At 43.2% G+C, this 23871-nt stretch overlaps 1 long non-coding RNA gene across 7 annotated transcripts; it reads left to right on the top strand.

Annotated features, from left to right (window-relative positions):
• Positions 1–3618: 3618 nt before the first annotated feature.
• Positions 3619–22683, top strand: LOC148004581 (uncharacterized). Of its 7 annotated transcripts, none has more exons than XR_015625162.1 (7): positions 3619–3901; positions 4195–4763; positions 17284–17464; positions 19100–19244; positions 20919–21033; positions 21689–21801; positions 21912–22683. It is a non-coding gene; the product is annotated as an uncharacterized LOC148004581 (long non-coding RNA). The 7 variants fall into 7 exon arrangements; XR_015625161.1 differs by lacking the exon at positions 3619–3901 and adding an exon at positions 20407–20595 and having other exon boundaries at positions 3957–4763; XR_015625167.1 differs by lacking the exons at positions 3619–3901; positions 21689–21801 and adding an exon at positions 20407–20595 and having other exon boundaries at positions 3957–4763.
• Positions 22684–23871: the final 1188 nt, after the last annotated feature.

The raw sequence follows: 23871 nt of genomic DNA, 5'->3' as shown, positions 1-23871 counted from the left end.
CTGGAGAACTCTACCCTGGTTGTACTGATCTCAGAAATGGTTCCATTGTCTGCTGGTTGTTCCAGAGAAAAATGACTGATCCTGAACTGTCCTGGAAAAGACCTTGACACTTTCGCTGCTATTGTAGCAGCCATTACTGCTGCAGACATTGTGTCTGCAGTGTCTGGAGTTATCCTCCCCCAATCTATTGTTAGACAAACACAGTGGGTGAACTTTCTGGAGTAGTTGATAACAATTGGGAGTTCAAAATTTTATTATAGGAGCGGCTTGACTACGGCCCTTGGTGGTAACAGCTGAAGAGAACCAAATGAGGTGCCCACTACTTATTGGGAGTGGCTCTGTTTGGTGCAGCCCTATGCTGTGGATTAGTGTTCATGCTATGGTTGGTTTGCAAACTCAGATCTCAACAGAAACGTGACAAGGCCGTTATCACTCAAGCACTTGTGGCCATTGTACAAGGGGTCTCCCCTAGAATTTGGTTATCTATCTTCAAAAATTAGTCGGTATCTGAGTTCTCTGCTCTTGCACCCCATGGATCTGTGGATCCATTGCACTTCGATGAGAGAGACTCAATGATCCTTTGATCAGCCCTTCAACATCGCTGAGGTTTCCTCATTGCACGCGATAGGGTGGTCATGATAAAATAAATAATAAGGGGGAGATGTAGAGGGCCGCTATAACATTCGCCACAACAAGATGGTGCTGGCTTCCACTGCGCCCCACGTGGAAGGCCAGGATAGCTTCCGCCATTACAAGATGGCTCAACCGCGCCAGCCGACTTCCTTTCAGGAAGTTAACTGTGTGCACATGTGCAAGAGTGCCTTCGTGCCAGGTCTTTGCCCACTCCGGGGCGTGCCTAATGAGATCATGGGTAAGCGACCAATCAGGTGTGGATGCGCCACGCTAGGGTGTATATAAGCCGCGCCATGCGTGCGCGCGGGGCTTCTCCTTAAGATTGAATAAAAGTTTGGCTGCAGGAAGGATTCGTATGTCCCTTTGTGTTTTCTTGCTGGCGAGAGGTCGCGCAGGACATTGAATGAATTTTTGAACACATGCTCTGAACCCCTTTACTGTGGCCCAGGTTTTTGCACCCCTACACTTGCTTCTGTGACCCCATACAGAGTTGCTACTCACAGTCTAAGACTTTGGTACCTTGAGCACACTTAGAATACTTTGTTCTTTTCATCCCTGGAACCTTGTGCATGAGAGGCAAGTGCCCACCACTGAGCTGTACTCCATCATCTTCTGAAGGCATCTTCTCCTTTTATGTCGCTTTATGATACCAGAGTCAAGGCTGTTTCCAAAGATCTTGATTTCTTCTTGTTCTTACATTTGGCAATGTTGTGGGCCACTCCTTCAGGAAAGACTCCACCTTGTACTCAAGGGAAGGTGACAAGATCCAATCAATCACATCCTAACAGAGGAAGCTAATCACACCCAACACACACAGCTTCTCATTTGAAGCCAATTTTAGACTACTAGGGAGGTGAGTGGAGTGAGGGCAGGCAGATTGGAGGAACAGCCGATGTAGTTAAGTTTTCGAGGCAGTTGACTGTGTAAGAATCCTAGGGCAGCTTCTGAGCTAGGGAATCAGGTGGGCAATCAGAAGACCAACAGTTTGGAGAACAAAGGTCCATGTCCAGTAGCAAAGAGTAAAATGTTGCCTGAAAGCACGGAGGACTCATCAGAGACAGAAGTCATATATTTGTTAGATAGCTTGGCTACATGACTTTTTTTTCTTCAGCTGAGTGGCAGCTTGGAGTATGCGTGGAAAAGGCCATGATTAGATATATGTAGACATATGTAGAAATATATCCATCTTGGCAAGGTGGACACGGGAGGGCAAGAATAAGAAGGGATCAGCATGCCACTCAGCATGTTAGGTTAAAAGTCTTGGCCATGAGGCCTGGTTGGTCAGGGGGAGGTAATACAAGAATGCTGGTGGGTTGAAAATGGGACAGGGTGGCTGACAGGTAAGTTTGGGGGAAAAGGAGCTGTGACTTGCATTAGTTAGTTTACATCGTCAACTTGACACAACCTAGACTTATAGAGGCATAGGCCAAGAGGAGAAATACTTGCTTACTGTATTGTTTGTAACGAAGAAAAACTCTTAACTGAGCATAAGAAACAGGTTGGGAGCCAAGAATTGCATGTTACAGGAACAGGCTGTCCGTGCCCACACCGACACAGCACGGAGATCCGTGCGTAAGCCTGTGGGATTATTAAAATCACATGCGGGATTAAAAAAAAACACACATGCATGGGTTATTTTTGTTAAGAAGGAATGCCCATTCTGTAGCTTTATTTACCGAATATATACCCCAAGTTGACCAGGTGGAAAAATCTGGGAAGCACCGTGGGAAATCTTGGCCTAAGGCAGGATCCTCTAGGTGGTTATTGAAAACATCACCATTAGAGAACTCCTACTGGAAGACCTCTGTATTCTGTCCTCTCACAAATTCAAACACAATTATGACTGTAAATCTAATACAGCAAATGAAAATCTGATTTGATAGTTCCTTCAAAACTCAGAAGATAAAAATAATTTGAGGATAAACTATGAAAGGAGTTAATATGGAGGGTGGTGCTGGAAAAAGAATTAAAATACTGTTTATGCATAAGAAAACATTTGTTAATGTGTAGACCCTATTTGACTCTCCCAGTTCTTTTACAAAAGCCTGCCAGAGGATCAGAAGAATTAAAACACCCCAAGAATAACAGGGAGGGATTTTGATGTTTCATCTGGGGAAAGGGTGGGCATGTTTATGAATGTAAAGCTCATTTCCTTAGAGACTTCTTGGCAATTGGGTACCATATCATGCTAACGAGGGCAAGGTCTCTAAGTTCTGTCCCAAGGAACTCTCAGGTACTCCTGGTTCCAGGGAAAATGCCTTTCCAGAAGAAGAAGTACAATGAGAGAAAAACTGGAGCTAGAACCAGGCAGGAGACTGGACCTCAGAGTGCCTGGGATAGGGAAGTGGGTGGAGCCTCTGGTGCCATACAGTGCACACTGGTCCTGCTGCTCTGCCAATGGCTCTGCCAGACTACCCAGTGGTCTTGCACTCTTCCTTGGCTCCAGGAATGGAGGTGTAAGGAAAGTCTTTATATATGGGAACGACACGTTGATTACTGATTTTTGATCCTATCCCAAAAGATGGTCCTGATTTGGATGGTACCCACTAGGGGTTGGACAAGCAAGCATCTCTGGTGGCAGGTTTAGGAAAGACACAGTTGAAAGAGACTACAATAACAAACCTCCGTGGGACAACCCAGAGGCACCAAATAAACTCTGGGGAGGTCTTCTGTCTCTCAACGCCTGCCAGCCATGCCATTCCTACCCCAGATCCTGGCAACCAGTCGGGCATGTTGAGTTTCACAGTCCAGGGGCACATAAAAGGATTGATTCCTGTGTGTGAAATGGGTTTGCTTCACTGAGGAAGCTCACCAGGAGCAGGAGGGGAAGGGACTGGGTTCCAAGTGAGGGGCTGGAGAGTAGGTGCAGGACCAAAACCAAGGCCCCATGACCTGCTGCCCCTCGGGATGCCTTCAGGTGAAAGACAGCTGGCGGGGTGGGGTGGGGGCTGCGCCCTGCTAAGCTGGCCTAGCAGAGCAGTGACCACAATGCCAGCGCCCAAGCCTGGACAGGTCCCCGCGGCCTGTAGTGGGCAGTGCGAAGCTCAGGAGGCAATGGCTGCGGGTACTTGGCAGTGGGCCTGGGCGCCGTCAGAAGCCGCCCTGGGCCTCCACCCAGCCCTGAGGGGGGACTGACAGGCCTGAGCAGAGCCCGGAGCCCGGCGCGACGCGTATCTCCGTGTCCCCTGCGCCGCGGAGTGGGCGCACGTGTCCCTCTCACCCTGCTGCGAGCCCGCGCCGGAGCCGAGTCTAAGGGGACGCGGCGCAGGTTGGTGAAGGAGGGGCCTGAGGAGAGGAGGCGCTCAGCGGTGAGCGCGGTGCCTGAGGGGACAAGGCGCCAGGCTGTGAGCCTGGGGCCTGAAGGGACGTGGCGCTCATCCGTGAGCTCCGGGCAAGGCCTGAGGGGACGTGGTGCGCGGCGGTGGGCGCCGGCACGCGCGTTCTTTTTGGCGCCCGCAGCGGCGCCTGTGCGGGGCGTGTTTTCCTTCCCCAGGTGCCCGCAGCCTGGGGCGCCTCCGCCCAAGCTGACTGCTCTCTCTTCTCTCTCTCCGATCCCGGCAGGCCGCCAGAGGTGATTCTGCCTGCATGACGTCCTCCGTTCCGGAGGCGAGCTCGCCGCATGCGCCACATCAGGATCAAAAATAGAAAGAAAAAAAAAAAAAAAGAAAAAAAGAAGAAGAAAAGAAGAAGCGGAAGAAGCGGCCGAGGCGGCGGAGGCGGCAAGGAGGAGGGGCCTCGCGCAGCGATGGAGGAGGCAGCGGGGACGTGGGGACGCGACTTTGTGTAGGCGGGTCGTGGGGCGCCCATGGCGGAGTGTGGCCCGGGCGCCACAGGTGGTGCCCTGCCCACCTCCCCCGGCCGGGCCCTCAGCGCCAATGGCGCCCTGATAGCGGGAGCCCGAGAAGGCGCGGTAGCGCCAAGGGTGGTCGCCTTAGCCAAGGTCTGGCGCACTATGACAGCGGCGGGGTTTCCCACAGAGACTACAGACTCGCAGTGTCGGGGGACGAAGTCCGGGCCAGCCCTGCCAGGGAACCTCGAGGCATGGTGCTCTGGCCGACCCCTAGCCCGGTCGCTGGTCCGGTCCCCAGGGACAGCAAGCTGAGCGGCCTGTGAGCAGCAGCAGCGTCAAGGTAGGCAGGAGACTGGCCAGCATCCTTGTGCTCACTTTCCCCGCTCTGGGGAAGTGGTGGCAGAAGGAGGCGATGCAAAGTGAGCCAGTTGCTTAGGGGAAAGGAGGGTTCAGGGATGTTTGGAGTGCTGAAGCAAGGATTGGAAAGCCCATGGCCTTGGGGAAAGAATGGAGAGGTGATCTGGAATGTGCATGAGAGCTGTGCTCTGACATCCTCAGAGCAACTTGGAGATGTCACCTCTCTCCAGATTGACTTGGAATTAAATGGCCTTGTACCTGCCAGGGTAGGACAGGCTTTTGAGAGGTAGCTTATCCTGGTGGCACACTCCCTGTAAGGTTTCTGTTTTGTGTTAAAGGACAGGGATCGTGTGAAAATATCTTCTTAAAACCGCAGGCAATGAACATATATTATTTAATAGATTTCTTCTGATCTACTTTGTAATTGACTGCCCCTTGCAAATGATTACTTGGAGAAAGGGAACATAAACACAGATTTCCTTTTTTAGCCTCAAAAGCTCTGAGAGATTACAGTTCTGCATATTTTAATTCTTTCCTACCTGCTATAAGCAGGCCTCCAGATCAGCAAGTTCCTTTGGGATGGTTTTGCTTGGTTTTGTTTGTTTTCCATGGTGCTGTTTAGAAAGCCATGAGTTGTTTCGTGAATTTTAAATTTCAAGAGGTGACACTCAGAGTTTATGGTGGTTTTCTTCAAATATTGCAGCTTAGTTGCAGTTGAAGTGGGAAAAGAAAGTTGATGAGCCAAGAAAAGTAGAGCCATGAGCCAGATCAACCATTTGGCTTCCTCAGATAGGGAGCAAGCATGGAATGTTGCTTTTTCAGAAACGAAGCGGGGTTTAGGATAGGTCAGTGAACAGTGTCTGGTGCTAACCTGTCCTTTTCGTGGCTGACAACCTTAGGAGACAGGTCAGAATGTGTCAACAGCACAGAGCTTGGCACTGGTGGTATTTGAACTCAGAAGTGCTCAGGAACTGTGAAAGTGTCTGTGTTATCATCCTGGAACCATCTAATGAAATAGATCACTTTGATGCTGTGTAAGAGGCTGTTGTGAAACTGCATCTAGCCTTGTCATCCACTGCTTCAGTTTCTATGTGGACAGGGCACAGTTAAAGGGCTTAAAGATCAAGTACATTGCCTGTCTTTAAAGATCAAGTGTATCCCCTAACTTTTAAGAAGTGTAGTGTCTTTTTTTTTTTTTTGTTGCTTGTGTAGTTTTTAGTGATGTATCTTTCCTCCTAGTACGTTGTTTGTTTCCATGAAAGTTGTTTTCAAGTATATATGATCATTGATCCTATTTGCAGAGCTAGTCAATATTTCTGTTTTTATTGGTTAAATATTTGTGGTGAATTTGCATTGTGTTATCAGTAAAATGCTATGTGAAAGTTTTAGAGAATAGACAAGTTTGGGTAATTTTAACAACCTTTCCCCTCAAGCATTTTTGGTGACCTGTTTTCACATTTAAAAGTCTAGAATTTATTACCATTCAAAGCAGGATTGATAGGGAAGCCCAATGTACAGCGACGGTGTTGTTCCCTTTGACAGTTGTGGGAGCCAAGAAAGAAGTATGACTTGCCTATTTGTGACTTACAAAATCAAGACTGAGTATCATTTCTGTAGAAGCACATGGAAAAAATGATGAATTTTTCAGAAATCACCAGTTGAGAAATGGTGGTGCTGCTTATATTGAATTCTGAGTTTCAGATATGTTTCATTTTTCTTTATTCCTTAATGAAGCTTTTTATCAACTTTTAATTCAACATTACACCCCTAGATGCACAGTGCTAGGATCATAGTAGGTGCTCAATAAATTACTTACCGCCGGGGCAGAGGAATGATAAGAAAGTATGTATTTTCTGTAAGTTTTGTTGGTCTCTGAAACAGTTGGTTTTAGGTTTACCAGTCATATCTTGGTATCTTGTTCCACATAAGACAACTTGACAGAATCCCCTTTCTGTCCATTATGTTCAACTTATTTTTGTCTTAACCATTCTTGAAAATCATGGAAGTAGTGTGGAAACTTGATTGTACCTGCAGTATAGCAAAAGAGGCCAGTCTAGATAGGTAAGCACTTATGTTTCTCCATGAACTGATGTCTTAAAACATCTAGATTTTAGGAATTTAGTGTTGTGTTTTCTAAAGATACATCATACAGCATAAAGATAACCTTGTAATAAAATAAAGGATCAAATTCCATAAAGCAATGATTACTGCCCAGCTATCTTGGCCATATGAGTAGCAGAAATTGTATTTCACTTTTTAAAAGAAATAACAAAATTGCTTAAACTTAAGCGGAGCCCATGGGAAAAGGTCCCAGTGGTGTTTCTCTTTGGTTTTTGTGCTCTTTCTAGAGAATGGCTTTAAGGAGTCAGTGCAGCCAGGTAGTCATGAGCCGATTGGTAAGCAATGTGCTAGGGTCCCGTAGGCCAGTGAGCCTGGCTGAAGAGCAGATGCTAGCCAGTGAGCCTGGCTGAAGAGTAGAGGCTAGCCAGTGAGCCTGGTTGAAGAGCAGAGGCTAGCCAGTTAGCCCAGATTCTTTAAGGAATTATTGTGTTTCCTCTTTAAGGCCTTTTACTTGTTTACTTGTGTTGTCCTGTATTTCTTTAAGGGAGTTACTTATGTCTTTCTTAAAGTCCTCAGTCATCATAAAATGTAATTTTAAATCCAAATCTTGCTTTTTCAGTGTATTTGGATATCCAGTATTTGCTTTGCTGGGAGAACTGGGCTCTGGTGATGCCAAGGAGTATTGGTTTCTGTTGCTTAGGTTCATGTACTTGCCTCGCCATCAGGATGTCTCTGGTGTTCTCTTGTCTTACTGTCTCTGACAACGGCTTGACTCTTCTGTAGGCCTGTGTGTCAGCACTCCTGTAGACTTGCTTTCTTTCAGCCGGATCTGTGAACATAGAGGTGCTCCTGAGTTTGTGAGACCTGAAAACCTGGTGGATTTCTTGGCACAGAAGAGTAGATCATACCTCTGCTCTCAGGTATGTAGGCACTCCTGGTGACTGGATTTTAGCTCTCCGCCCAGGCAGAAACTGGAAGGGTTCTGCCCCTGACTGCTCCTAGGTCCCTTTGCTCAGGGAGCATAGATGGTACTAGGCAATTTCCTCTTGGTTCAAGAATGTGGGCAGAGAGTATATCCAAATTAACAAAATCAGGAATGAAAAGGGAGACCTGACAACAGAATCTGAGGAAATTAAAAAAAACTCATCAGATTCTACTACAAAAACCTATATTCAACAAAACTGGAAAATGTGGAGGAAATGGACAATTTTTCTAGACAGATACAAGGCACCACAGTTAAATCAGGAACAAATAAACCATCTAAACAATCCCATAACTCCTAAAGAAAAAGAAGCAGTTATTAAAAGTCTTCCATCCAAAAAGACCCACGACCAGATGGGTTTAGTGCAGAATTCTATCAGACCTTCATAGAAGACCTCATACCAATAGTGTCCAAACTATTCCACAAATTCTAAACAGAGGGAGCACTATCAAATTCCTTCTACAAAGCCATAATTACTTTTTATCTAAACCACACAAAGATACAACAAAGATAGAGAACTTCAGACCAATTTCCTTTATGTATATTGATGCAAAGATACTCAATAAAATTCTTGCAAACCGAATCAAAGAACATGTCAAGAGGATCATCCATCAAGATCAAGTAGGCTTCATCGCAGGGATGCAGGGATAGTTTTATATACAGAAATCCATCAACGAAATCCACCATATAAACAAACTCAAAGGAAAAACCACATGATTATTTTATTAGATGCTGAGAAATCGTTTGACAAAATTCAACACCCTTTCATGAATAAAGTCCTGGAAAGATCAAGAATTCAAGGCCCATATCTAAACACAGTAAAAGCAAATTATGGCAAACCAGTACCTAACATCAAACTAAATTGGGAGAAACTTGAAGCAGTTCCACTAAAATCCGGGACTAGACAAGGCTGCCTACTGTCTCCCTACTTATTCAATACAGTACTTGAAGTCCTAACCAGAGCAATCAGAAAATGAAAGGAGGTCAAAGGGATACAAATTGGATAGGAAGAAGTCAAAATACTAATATTTGAACATGATATGGTAGTATACTTAAGTGACCCCAAGAGTTCCACCAGAGAACTACTTAACATGATCAACAACTTCAGCAAAGTGTCAGGGTATAAAATTAACTTAAACAATTCAGTAGCCTTCCTCTACTCAAAGGATAAACAGGCTGAGAAAGAAATTAGGGAAATGACACCCTTCACAATAGTCCCAAATAATGTAAAATATCTTGCTATTACTTTAACCAAGAAAATGAAAGATCTGTATGATGAGAACTTAAAGTTTCTGAAGAAAGAAATTGAAAAAGATCTCTGAAGATGGAAAGATCTCCCATGCTCATGGATTGGCAGGATGAATATGGTAAAAATGGCCATTTTGCCTAAAGCAATCTACAGATTCAGTGTCATCCCCATCAAAATTCCTATGCAATTCTTTAAAGAGGTAGAAAGAGCAATTTGCAGGTTCATTCGGAATAACATAAAACCCACGATAGCAAAAACTATACTCAACAATAAAAGAACTTCTGGGGGAATCACCATCCCTGCCTTCAAGCAGTATTACAGAGCAATAGTTTGTATGGTATTGGCACAAAGGCAGGCAGATCAGTGGAACAGAAATGAAGACCCAGAAATGAACCCACACACCTATGGTCATTTGATCTTTGACAAAGGAGCTAAAACCATCTAATGGAAGAAAGATAGAATTTTCAACAAATGGTGCTGGTTTGACTGGAGGTCAGCATGTAGAAGAATGCAAGTTGACCCATTCTTATCACCCTGTACAAAGCTTAAGTCCAAGTGGATCAAGGCCCTCCACATCAAACCAGATACACTCAAACTAATAGGAAAAAAAGTGGGGGAAGAATCTCGAACACATGGACACTGGAGAAAATTTCCTGAACAAAAGACCAATGGCTTATGCTTTAAGATCAAGAATCGACAAATGGGACCTCATAAAACTGCAAAGCTTCTGTAAGGCAAAGAACACTGTCATAAGGACAAAATGGCAACCAACAGATTGGGAAAAAATCTTCACCAATCCTGCATCTTATAGAAGGCTAATATCCAAAATATACACAGAACACAAGAAGTCAGACTCTAGAGAGGCAAATAACCCTATTAAAAAATAGAGTACATAGCTAAACGAAACATTCTCAGCTGAGGAATATCGAATGGCTGATAAGCACCTAAAGAAATGTTCCACATCCTTAGTAATCAAGGAAATGCAAATCATAACAACCCTGTGGTTCTACCTCACACCAGTCAGAATGGCTAAGATCAAAAACTCAGGTAACAACAGATGCTGGCGAGGATGTGGAGAAAGAGGAACACTCCTCCATTGTTGCTGGGATTGCAAACTGGTACAACCACTCTGGAAATCAGTCTGGAGGTTCCTCAAAAAATTGGACACTCTTCTACCTGAGCACCCAGCTATACCTCTCCTGGGCATGTACCCAAAAGATGCTCCAACATACAATAAAGACACATGCTCTGCTCTATTCATAGCAGCCTTATTTATAATAGTCAGAAGCTGGAAAGAACCCAGATGCCCTTCAACAGATGAATAGATTTGAAAAATGTTGTATGTCTACACAATGGAGTACTACTCAGCTATGAAAAACAATGACTACATGAAATTCATAGGCAAATGGAAAGAACTAGAAAATATCATCTTCAGTGAGGTAACCCAATCACAGAATAACACACATGGTATGCACTCATTGATAAGTGGATATTAGCCCAAAACCTCGAATTACCCAAGATGCAATCTACAGACATCAGGAAGCTCAAGAAGAAGGATGACCAAAATGTGGATGCTTCTACTCCATAAAAGGGGGAACAAAAATATCCATAGGAGGGTATATGGAGGCCAAGTTTAAAACAGAGACTAAAGGAACGACCGTTCAGATCCTGCCCAGCACACGCCCCCCCCATATATATGTGTGTGTGTGTGTGTGTAAGTGTGTGTGTGTGTGTGTGTGTGTGTGTGTGTGTGTGTAAGTATGTATATCCACCAAAACTAGATAAGATTGATGAAGCTAAAAAGTGCTTGCTGGAAGGGTCCAGATATAGATCTCTCCTGAGAGATACATCAGGGTATGTCAAATAAAGAGGTCAGTGCTAGCAGCAAACCACTGAACTGAGAACAGGACCCCACTTGTGGAAATTAGAGGAAGGATTGAGAGAGCTGAAGGTGCTTGCAATTCCATAAGAACAACAATGCCAACCAACTAAACCAATAGCAAAAGACTATACATGGACTGACCCAGGGCTCCACCTGCATATGTAGGAGAGAATAGCCTTGTTGGGGCACCAGTGGAAGGGAAGCCCTTGGTGCTGACAAGGTTGGACCCTCAGTGCAGGGGAATGTCGGGGAGTTGTAAAGGGAGTGGTTTGGGAGACTGTCCATATCGGGGAGGGAGACAGGATGGGGGCTTATGGACCGGAAACTAGGTAAGAGAATAATATTTGAAATGTAAATAAAGAAATATATCTATGAAAAAACTAAAATTAAAAAAAAAACAAGATAAAAATTACTAAGAAGCAATCAAAAAAAGAAAATGTGAACAAAAAAAGAAATTTTAGGATTTGGAGAAAGATGAATGCCAGGTATATTATATAATATAACTATATTACCACGATCCATACTTTAATATACTTGAGAACAACTGCGTCTGTTTTTGTTTTCTTTGTTTGTTTTTTAAATAGTTAATGGAAATACAGTCCCTTCCTGTCTGTGAGACTAGGGATCCAGATGTAGTGGAATTCATTATTTGTTGAGTCCCGAACCTTTGAGCCTGCTTCTAACACAGCTTAAGGCAAGGAAACAGAGCAGGGTAATATCTAAGCCATTGACCAAACGATCTGGAGTAACAATTACAGGTGAAATTCTTCCTTGTAAATGAGAGGAGAGCTATAAAGGATACCTTTTAGATTTAAAACAAATGAAATGTACCCCCCAAAAATCCAATAAAAAAGTTAAAATTAAAAAAAAACCTAGGAAATACAAAAGATTCGGGTGCAATTCCACAATCATGATGTGTTTCTTCTGTGATAGCATACAGGTTAACTTACTTCTCTATGACTGTTTTCTTATTTGAAAGTAAGTAATGGGATCATCTATGGAGTGGTTGGTAAGAACAAACGCTTTGCCTAACTTGAATAATAGGTCCCTCCAGAGCATGTGCTTAACAGTCTAGGTAAAGAGAAATTTGCTGAGGGGACTAAAAACAAAACCAAACATAAAACAGGAACAACAATGATTTAACAAAATTCTGCATGCTGGAATTGAAGGCATGTTGCAACTTTAATCAGGTTTGTAGGTATTTCTAATAAACAAACAAAGAAATAAAAATCGTATTACACTTCTAGCAGTTGCATCCAAGAGAGAGAGAGCTGTGAGGTAGTGTGTGCTGCTACTTTCCACAGATACACCTGGGCCTCAGGCCTGCCCTCAGTGAGCTGGACCTAAAAGCAGCCTAGTTGAAATTCCTCCTGCCATGGCAGGATTCTGCAAGAACATTTTCCTTTGACAACAAGGGGCCTTTGTGGAGGAGACTTCTTGGTGGGTTCTCAAGGACTCTGCATGTCTTATTCTACAAAGAGAAGCCAAGCCAGGACTTTTAGCAAGGCCAGCCAGTTGTTTGGGGAAGTCTCTGGTCCTGTGGCAGAGGGCGAGGAATGGTTGAAAAAATGTCGGCTCTGCTGAGAGCAAAGGATAACCTTCTAGAACTATGACCTCCTAATTTATCTTTTCACCTGATGCCTTATTATTCACATTTTCTTACTATCATACAACTATGATCTTGGTGAGCAGCTTGTCTGTTGGATTCTCAATCAGTTCTTTGTTGTCACAAACTTTCTGAACTTACTCCAGCCCCTGACACTTATTCATACCTTCTGTATGGAGTAGTACCCTTGGGCCTGTCATCTCAAAAATAGAAGCTTAGGTAATCCAAAAGATTGGACTCCAATATATCTCAGGCCAGGAAAAAAGTCAGCCATCATTAGTGAGAGAGCAAGGGAAAAATTACATAGGAAAAATATGTGCCTTAATCAGAAGAAGAGACCTTCAACTTCTAAAGGGTCCACAATCTCCACCCCTCTGTTTGAGATTTGCATCGCGATGCTGTACAACCCCAGATGGTAGTAAAAGGCAGAGCTCTTCCCAGAAAGTCCGACATGATTTTCACTCTTTCATCGGTGAGGTTAGGTTATAGCACATATTCGGGTGGCATTACAACACCTAGAATAAGAACACAGAATCCATATAGGACATTGCCAAATGGACTCCCTCCTGAACTTATGGACCCACTAAAATTGAGGTTTAACCTGACCTCAGGACATTCCACTCCCTGCCCATCCTCCTGATTCTTATGTTTGCTACGAGTAAAAGATCCTGGTGCAGCCCCAATATTCTCATGCCTAGACTTGGAAATTCAGGAAGAATGATATTTGAGAAGTAATGGCTATGTGGTTACAATGTAGTAACACAGGGTCCAGGTTGATGTTTGCTTACTGATGTCCCATTTAATTGTCTTTTTATATTTGAGAAAGGGAGGATGTCCAACTTAATATATAAAAGAGACATAAAGTTATAATTTTATATATGCCCTGTAGTTGATCCCTACGATCCCAAGAAAAGGGAGTGATTATTTCAAAAAGTAGGATTATAGACCATTGATTTTGTGAAATACATAGATGTGTATATGGAAACAATGCCAGCTGTCTAGGACTGCACATTAAGCAAATATTACCAGGTTTTATATAGTCAAATGTATAGGAGAAAGCTATTGGCCTCTAGAAAACAGGGAAAACCTTGGGATTCAAAATTTATGTCACATGCGTTGTCTCAGGTGGTAAATTTATTTTTAAGAAAAATCTCCCTTATCCATGCTCCCTAGAGATTTGGGTGCTAACAAAAATCTCTTATCAATTCAGGGTTGTAACCAACTCTTCACATTAAAAGAATTGATGACTTCCAATGAAGCAGAGAGAAATATCTAGCTTTGGAGTAGAGGTTGTAAAAGGGTTTTCCCTGAGTCACATGAGAGACTGCAGGGAAAGGCCCCTACGGAAACTGATCAATTTGCGGAGAGCTAGTTAGCAGGTAGGCCACAGAACCTCGCAGTAACATCATCAGTAAGCCCTTCCTAGGAAAATCTCTTGTCTCTAAGACAGCACTAGAATCTTATGGGATGTCACCAGTGTTGTGGTGACACCAACTGCCTTTGGCATATTCCTTCAGTTCCCTTTGGGTTCACAAACAGGCATGTTTCGCCAGCTGCTCAGGCTAGTTCGAAAAGAGAGTAGAGATCAAGGAGAGACCAGAAAAAGGCAGAAGGATGCAGACCTCCTGTCTAGTAAAAAAGGAAGAATGAAATCGTTCTGGGGAAGGCTTGGTGAGTCCAGGGCAGAGTTGGGGAACATCCTTGAGGAGATAGTTTTGAGACGTTCCTTCCAGGAGTAGGCCTTGCAACAAAGAACCTTGGGATTTCTCAATGACAGACCAAGAGTCCAGAGTTCTGATGATTAGTTTGACAGAGAGCCAAGAATTGGCAAGTGTGCAGCTTTTTTTCTGGGAGCTTTGTAATTTCGAGTGCCAATACATGCCAGGAGGAGGCATGATGAGATTAACAATGTGACCATTCATGGTTGGGAGTTGAAGCACTTCATCCTCTAGATTACTGTAGGTTACATAAGTCTCTGATGATAAGAACAAGGAAGGATGCACCCCTAGTCATGAACTAAGATCTCAGACACTTTGGGTTTGAACACACATGATTAGAGATTGATGGTTCTAAGTATTAGGAACTCCAGGATTTACCTGTACCACATCTGATATGAGATGACAATGTCCCATGTCTGGATGTCTGAGGCAGCTTATGGCTTTCAGGGCAAGGGGTCCTCTAATAGTGAGTGCGACTTATGTATGGCAGTGAAGATTGGGAAGAAGGACATAGCTTAAGAGTCCAGTTTGAAGAAAGCTTTTCTGCTATTTCAGGGAATCATATAGTCTCCAGCCTTTCCATTTCCTCAACCTCCTTTTTGGGACTCAGAATGGTCTTTTCCTCCCCTGGGCCATCAACTATGCAATTTCACTTGTGTTTATCTATCTACAGGTTTCGGTAGGAAGGCATCATCCTGAAATGATATCAGTAAGCAAGAGAAGCGTCTAAATAAATTGGAGGAACTAAAATTTGAAACCCAGAAGTGTAAATTCCAGAGGGATGTACTTTCTCAAATCCTGGACCTTTATATCTATGATGATTGGGACTATAGGTAGTCATTATGCCCAGTCACCTGTTCACTGTCTTGTGCTCTCTCTGCTAACCCAAGATTTCTTTACATCAAGAGAGTTTTTCACTCCTCATCCTGGATTTTAAAGAGCCTTGGCAGGTGTGGCCTGTTGAGATAAGCTAGGTGCTGTGGGCTTAGGGTCAAGCTCTTTTGTACTTGAGCCTGAGGTGCTTGGAGTTGGATTGGTTCTGTCAACAGCTGGAAGGACCTGGTCACATTTGCTGCATCTAGGAGTGTGAATGAAATGCCTGCATGTCATCACTCTTTTACCCTGAATCTGTTCATTGTTCACTGATTCTAAGGCACCTCCCTGGATATAGTTGGCATTCTAATTGTACTTATATATGGGTTGGTATATATGTATGTGAAAGTATTTGTGAGTGTTTTGCTCAGGATCAGGACATCTGGGGACCTTTGATGGGCTCTGAGGATTTGTTTGATGAACAGTTTATAGGTCATGATAGTGATGAGTCTGTGGAGGCCCACATTGATCAATAGAGCACTTTGCACCTTCTATTTACCTTGGTGGAAGATAGGACTCTCTGGAGGGAAGGAGATGTTATAATCCTCTGCCCTGTCAAAAGTATTTATGCCCTCTGGGAATTCATGTAACGATAGGAAACAATGATTGAGAATCCCTGCTTTCAAAACAAAAGAAATGTCATTGCCCCTTTCTGTTGGACCTAAGGTTGTGGCACAAACTTGAGGAAACTTCTTACAGAACTAGTCAATGCCTTCATGCTCACCTGGCCAACTCTTGAAGGTCAGCTCCCTCCAACTGGTACCCTGGCTCTATTGTCCTGTACCCAGGATAATAAGTTCAATCAGCACCAATAGGACCCAGTTCAAAGGAGCAAGTCTGTGATATATACTGGCTTTAAGTAATATAATACAGAGAACAGTCTGATTTCACCTATTTTTTTTTGCCCAATTTGAACTTTATTTATTTTTTTACTTTTCATTTTTTTAGCTATCTATGAATGGTTTATTGTGACCTAGAAACAGTCGCTTTGGAAACAAACCCTTGATACTTGTAATTCCCAAGCAGGCAGTTCTCAGGCTCTGCCCACTCCTATACAGAGAGTCTGCAGAGCCATATCTCCCCAGGTTCTTAAGGAGTCCTTATTTCAAAATAAATGTTTGCTGATTTGCATAGAAATATTTTCTATGGAAGAATCGTGCTTGGGGTTTCACTGTTGTGTTTTTGCTCTGGTCTTAGAGATTACCACATGCTTCCCTCACCCCCATTCCTTAAATTTTAATTTTTTATTGGATATTTTTTATTTACATTTCATCTAATTCTGAGTTCATGAGCTCAGATGGTTATTTTTTCCATGGGCCATGCCCTAACACAGGCTGGATGTTGAATTGCCTATATTTCAATCTGAACATGGGATGAGAATGATGGCTGTGCATTAAATGAACAACTCAATATGTGATGCCATGGAGAAGTACAAGGAGCTCATACAAGAGAACAATTCCTACAGTGAGTCACTGACAGAGATGAAACCCCAGCACTTGGCAGGGAATGCTTCTGTCCAGCTATGACTTTGAAAAAAAGTCAGGGCTCTGGTTCTGCAGTGTCTAACTCTTAACAGGAAGCCTGCCTCGTGGCAAGGGTCTTGGGTTTGTAACTCTTGGACTCAGTTGTCCTACATGTGAAGAGTGTAGAAGACCCTCCGATTGTTATTTTCACCCATTAAGGATTCTCTAGATAGAAAAGATTGGCACCATGGTGGGAATATCAATCAACTCTGAACCTCTAGGACTCTGACATGAGATTTAAAGATTTATGATCCATGAGAAACACATGGAAAGATTGTATAGCTACTGGGTCTTCTATCACCCTCAGAGGGGATTTGCCCTCTACCTGCAGGTGGTTTTAGCATACCATGGACATATAAGCTCCCATATGTACCATTTCTTCTTCCTTGATTTATATAAACACTCAGTGTCAGGATTTTCAGAAGTACTTTGATTCATATTGAATTTGGACTCTGGATTTGACTGCCTTTAATTGGCGCTGACTTGTATAGTGTGGCTCTAGTCTGCGGATGTCGGAGGATGAGGACCCTTGAAGGGATGATTGTACTTGCAGGAGAGACAGGCAGATAGAAGCTGACTGGGATTTACCATTTTTTGTTTATGGTTCAGCATCAGGCACTTCCAGCTCCTGCGTGAACGGACTCCATAGAAGAACAATATAAAGATTTTGCTGAATGAGAACAAAAAACTGATGGAGCAGACTGTTCTGCCAGCATCCTGTGTGGAGGCAAAGAGGTTCTGTGAAGAGGCCGGAATGAACATCTGTGTCCCCAGAGCCAAACAGTTGCAGGTAGGATTAGACCTCAAGGTCAGGTTGCCCTCATGTCTAACCATAAACATAGACAAACGAATGTAACTGTCCATTGACTTATCCATGTACTGACCTATGTCTCATCCAAGTGTTCATTTATGTGATCGTTTACAAGGCTTTCTGTGGGGGTAGCCTTTTTGAAGAAACTGCATATTTGGAAAGCAAATGCCCCTGCTATTCTAGAATCTGCAGTTTATTACGGGAGATAGGCTGACTACATCACAGCACTACATGCCTTTATGTGTGGAGGGTGCTATGTGGGAGCCCCTCTTTAGGGGCTCCACATAGCACAGAGCTTTGAGGGATGAGGCAAATGCCTGTAGTTCATTTGCTTTACAGGGATCTTGTGAGATTCCAGGAAGTAAGTAGTTTGCAAGGAGGAGAGCCTGGTGGAAATGCCAAATAAATGGTTCTCATTGTCATCTTTTGGTGCCTTTTGTTCTTTCTATCCCCTTTTCCCTATATATGAAGATGGTCTCTTCATGCTTCATACATCTTGGGTACCTGACAGAACCTGAGTAGCAGCATGTCAGTCCTATTTTGTTTAAGTGCTGCTGGACATTTCATATCTGCATCTTATACTCTGAAGTTGGTTAGAAGAGCAGGGATGTGGAAAGGGTTTCAAAAGGTGTGGATAGGCATGAGAGATTTGAGACTTCAAGAACAAAGTTCTCCATATATACCCCACATTCTGACCAAGAAGAGTGCTATCTAGGCCTTTTTATTCCTCTAGGGAAAATTAGCTGAGTTAGTGATTCTCTCTTAAAATACCTGCTTTGAATAATCTATATTATGATCTTCCTCCAGCATGATGGAATCTTCATTGTTTTCTGCCGACTTATGGTTTTTCGTGTGTGTGTGTGTGTGTGTGTGTGTGTGTGTGTGTGTGTGTGTATGCATTGCTGTGGTGACCTGTAATTTGTGGGTATTCGGGGAGGCCAGTTAATGACATACAATTTTGTCCAGTCATTCTCTAACTTAGTCCTTTGAGCCTAGGTCTCTCAACAAACCTAAATCTTCCTGTTTTGTGCTGGTCAGCAGTCTTTGCATCACCTGTCCAGTTCCAGGTGTTGCCACCTCTGTTATTTGTCTCAACACATTCTGAATAGCTAAACCATTCAGCTATTTTAAAAGTAAGGATTAGATTTTGTCACTTTACCTTAATAGAGGTATCCCCCTGGAAGATTCTGGTCTGTCTTATTGCCTTAACCATGATCGTGCATGGAATCCTATAGTGCATCCCTCTGCTGACATTGCTTTGCTGACTATATCATGGGCATGGCATTCTTTCAGGATACATTCCCTCTCAGTGTTGTACAGGGTGCAGCATTTCAGCAAAGTCACTGTAGCCTTTTCTTTAGCCTCCTTCTGACTGATGTTGAGGTTGTTTTAATATCACACGAATTATAATGTGATGAAAAGTTCCTGGGTACTGACCATGAGTCACTGTCTTCTTCTGATGCTTCCAAGGCCTTCTATGAGGGAAGCAGGGTAGTTTTAGTGAGGGGCCTATGATGAGTCAACATGGAGCTTGCTGGAGGCTTTTCTTCTGTCTTGGGAATTTGGTGATGTGTTGTTTAGTTTATCTGTGCAGAGTTTGTAACTTACTTGTAGGTCCAGCAAGTATCGGCATAGCAAGATTTCCTGAAGTGGAAATGAGTACAGACCACAGCAGCACAGCCTGCTTGACTGTAAGAGACTTGTACATAACATAGCTCCCACTAATTCTTCATTCAACAGAAAACCTGCTGGATAAAAGGTATGTTTTCCTTAGTGTGTGTGTGTGTGTGTGTGTGTGTGTGTGTGTGTGTGTGTGTGTGTTTGTGTGTGTGTGTGTGTGTTTGTGTGTGTGTGTGTGTGTGCATGTGTGTGTATTTGTGTTTTAGTTTGTGCAAAAATATAACTGTGTTGCCTATTTCCAAGTTTACTGAGAAAACCACTCTGAGAGTTCACTTTGCGTCATGAAACATCAAATACAGCAGCCCAATCATTTTAGCCTCTCCTCCTAGCTCTGTACAGCAAAAGGACACAAAAGCACTTGTAAAGTTCAATTTTAACGGTATTAGGGGCAAACCTACCAATCTGCATTGAAATCCTTTGGAGCACATTAAAGGAATGGAGTACATGGAGGTAAGGAGGAGGCTTCTCTATAAAATCCATGAGTTTATATTCCTTCTTTGTCCTTTGTGAATTGTGAAAGCCCACTGAAAGGTTATGTCACTCACTGTGTCTTCTCCAAGCTTGTTTTCCACATTGCCTGCTCCCATTTCTTTCCAGCTACCTTGGCACAGTACAACTTCACCTTGGAGTCTGGCTTGGATTGTATTCACTGAGAAATTGAGTTGCATGGAGTTGTATTGGCATCCAGCAGAAGTCCCATAGCTGTGCTGTGGTGCAAGAACAGGGCAGGTTCAGGAGCGGCTTTAGATGCACAAATAACCTAAAGCATCCCCTGTTTTATCTGTGTAGCATTCTGCAAGGGCTGTTAGTCAACATCATTTTCTCTGAGTTAAAGTCAGCCTCAGTGGGGGATAGGAGGAATGAGGATCTTAAGACAGGTCTGGTAGTGTAAGAACAGGTAGGCCTATGAGAAGCCATGTACAGAAATTGGAACAGAAGTTTTAGTTGACCCAAAGATTACAGAACAAGGAGTAGGTGTCAACAGAGCAACTAGGGCTCATCAGTGCTGTGGTGGTCCCCAAGCAGCCCTGAAGGAGAATCTGTCCAGACGTCCATCAGCCAAGGGAGTGAAAATGTACTATACGGTGGGGCCATTCCATGGATTATGATTCAGTGTAAGATAATCCATGCAAGCATTTACTTACTTACTCAAAATATCTGTGACACAATCACATTATGGGGAGAAAAACTGTTCATTTGTATCCTGGGTATGGAGATTTCCTATGATTCTGTTCCAATAGCCTTGGGCACGAAGTCATTCAAGTTAAGGTAAAGAGAGCTGCTATTAGAAGAAGCTGCACACTGTGGGGCAAGTCTGAAACAGTGGCCAAGAACAGAGTCTAATCCACCACCAATATATGATCCTTTGCTGGGAAACAAGCCTGCTCTACACAGCCTTGGGAACGAGCTAAGCCAGATTGGGGAATAAGGCAAGAACCATGATTCTATGTTGGTTTATGGGAGGACAGCACAACACTGACTGAGTTGTTTATAGGCTATAGGCTATGCCTGCTATGTACATATCCCACTCAACATTTGTTTTTATGCCTTCAGAGAATCCTGGGTGGTCTTTATATTAAGGATTACCTCAGAAAGTAAACACTTGACTGCAATGTACTATGCTTATATTGTGTGAACACACATGTGTTGTGTGTTTGGGAGTGTGTATTAGTGTTTCTGTGTGTCTGTGTGTGTTTGTATGTGCACACAGGCACACATGCCTCCATTGACAGTACACTCATCTAATGACCAGAATAAGGAAGGATTAGAGGAAACAATGCAGACACTCTGAAGCAGAGAGAACTGATCACCCAGGAAAGTGACTTGGGAGAAACAGTGTAGAAGAATTGTGACATCTTTGAGATCAGGTAGGAACATAGGCTGGCAGAAGCCAGTTGGATTTCCTGTCCTATATAACTATCCTTTGTGGGTGACTGACCTCCTACGTGGTTTCAGCCTCAGTCAGCTAAAGAACTACTCGGAGTATTATTCTGGTACAGTTTATATGAATTTTGTCCATAATGCAATATATGTGATCTTCAAGATTTCTTGGTATTTTCTACTTCTTCTTCCTCTTACCTCTGTGGTAAACTCTGAGAACATTTTCTTTTCTGTTCTCTCACAAATTGCCTTACAATGACTATACACATACAGGGGTTCTGTTCTGTTTGTACACCACCATCACCTTTAATGCTTAGAGTGTACACTGGGAAGATTTACACGGAGCCCATTCTCAGTGATTACAGGATGTATGCAGTGCCCATGGTTTTGATGTGAGATGGTTTCTCTGTGTATTTACAGATACAGTGGTTACAAATGGAACCTAGGCAGGTTCCTTCACTGCAAAAATAATCTGAACCTTCACTTCAATTCTGAGCAGGTTCTCCATAAGACATCCACATGGTATTCTAGGTTGCTCATATCTCTCTTGAACTCAGATTCAGACATAGCCACAATGTTGTTATTCAATATAATATACCTGGACCAGTGAAAAAAATATGCTCATTTTTCTTTTGATTCCAGTACTGTGCGTAGTCCACAGTTCGATTTCTAGCAGTTTTTAAAAGCTGATATATAAATCGAAGCCCATTTACTCTATGACACTTGGGGATGCAGGAAATGACCTCAGTTGACAGGTAATGCTGGATTGTCCAACCGAATGGAGCTGACATAAGAGGGAGAGCTGAATCAACAAACCCTCACTAATCCTTTTTTCCCTTGCTCTGCTACGTCTAAAATTCTCCAGCGAAACTCGAACATGGCATAGACCAGAACAAGATCTCCCTTGGAGAGCAGTGCCACAGGAGGAGTCTAAGTGTGCACAACAAATACACCACTATTACATCGCATCCTTAATATCCATAGCAGTTGTGGGCTGCATTTTCCTACTTTAGTTTGATTTCTTTGGATTGAATAGGCCATACTTTCATCTCGGCTCTCCCCAGCAAGCGTGCACATTTGGAAGGACTCAGAGAAGAGCTGATGCACATCAATCGAGAACTGCTGGGCATCCAGGAAGAGTGTGCACATGTACATTTGTACTTGTCCTGAAGGGTCACCCAGAAGAGTTTCATGGAGATCAGTCCACAACATTGGAAAAACTTTGAGTCAAAGACTGTCATATGTTTTATACTCAGTATTGGATGGCTTTGTCCTTCATACCCTCACTCCAACAAGGCAGACCTACTTACATTCCCCTTGAAAAGATTATTACCATCAGTAACTGCTTGTCTACTGTGTTTCCAAGGCAAGTCATTGGCTATAAGTCAATTCTGCAAACGAGCATCAAAAGAATGCTTAGGACAATTCCTCTGTTTACATTTTGGTTTGACTTTTGATTACTTTGGTTATTTGGTTTTCCTTATATTCATTTGAAGTTTTGTTATTTATTCATTGTTGTTTTGTTCATTCATTTGATTTGCTATTTTGATAAGGATACAAACTGTATATATTGACTACCTGCATCTGGATACTATTGATGTATTCTGGTGAATAAAAGAGTGATCTCAAACTCTCAACTCTTAAGAACCTTCTTTATTGAGGTGTGGTTTCACCATCTGATGTCCCACGGCTATCAGGCAGGGATGGATCTCTGCATTCTCATGGGGACTGGGCATCATAATTACTTCCCAGTCAGACTGAGATACAAAGGCAATTATACTTTCACTTTAGACTGTGTTTCCAACTCCGTGAATACCAAGTTCATCATGCAAAAATTACCCATTGTATATACTTGTTTTTAAATATTTAGTTACCACTAAATTATACTCTTCTGTGGATGAGAATGTTAAACAAATTAATGGGATAAACATCAAATTTTCTATAATATCTCCCAGGAAATATAAACATTGTATAAGGGAGATGAAAGCAATCAGAAAACCTGCACCAAAATCCCGTGGTGGAGAGTGCTGAACACCCAGAAATGCGGACAATCCTGAGACCACAGGACACACCGCCCCTTCCCCCCAACTCTTCCCACATCCCTGGCCCAAGAGTAAACTGCATAGTGCCTCTGGATATAGGAATGTAGGAGCAGTCAGTGGCAGGAACCTGCTTGGTCCAGCATGGGCCCAGAACTGAATTGGGCCCAGAGCATATTTGAAGAAAACCAGAGGCATACAATTCTGTGTCTCCTGATTGCGGCATTTTTTAAATTTAAGCTCTAAATGCCATGTTGTTGTTGTTCTTTTTTTTAATTGGATATTTTTCATTTCCATTCCAAATGTTATTCACTTTCCTGGTTTCCCAGAAATAAGCTCCAATACCACCCCTCCCATTCTTCTATAATGGTATTCCGTTCCCCATCCACCCACTTTCCCAACTCTCTGGCATTCCCCAAACTGAGGGTCCAGCCTTGACAATACCCAGGGCTTCTCCTTCCATTCGTGTGCAAGGAGACCATCCTCTGCTTCATATGCAGTTGGAGCCATGGGACAGTCCATGTATAGTGATTGGGTAGTGGTTTAGTCTCTGGGAGTTCTGCTTGGCTGGCATTGTTGTTTTGATGGGGTTGCAAGTCCCTTCAGCTCTTTCAATCTTTCTGTAATTCCTCCAACTTGGGTCCAGTTCTCAGTTCAATGGTTTGCTGCTAGCATTTGCCTCTTTATTTGACATGTTCTGGCTGTGCCTCTCAGGAGACATCTATATCCGGTTTCTGTCAGCCTGCACTTCTTAGCTTCATCCATCTTATCTAGCTTGGAGGCTGT

This window comes from Rattus norvegicus, chromosome 7 (genome assembly GCF_021556685.1).
Source record: "Rattus norvegicus strain SHRSP/BbbUtx chromosome 7, alternate assembly SHRSP_T2T, whole genome shotgun sequence".
Classification (NCBI taxonomy): domain Eukaryota; kingdom Metazoa; phylum Chordata; class Mammalia; order Rodentia; family Muridae; genus Rattus; species Rattus norvegicus.
This window is presented reverse-complemented; position numbering and strand designations above follow the sequence as displayed.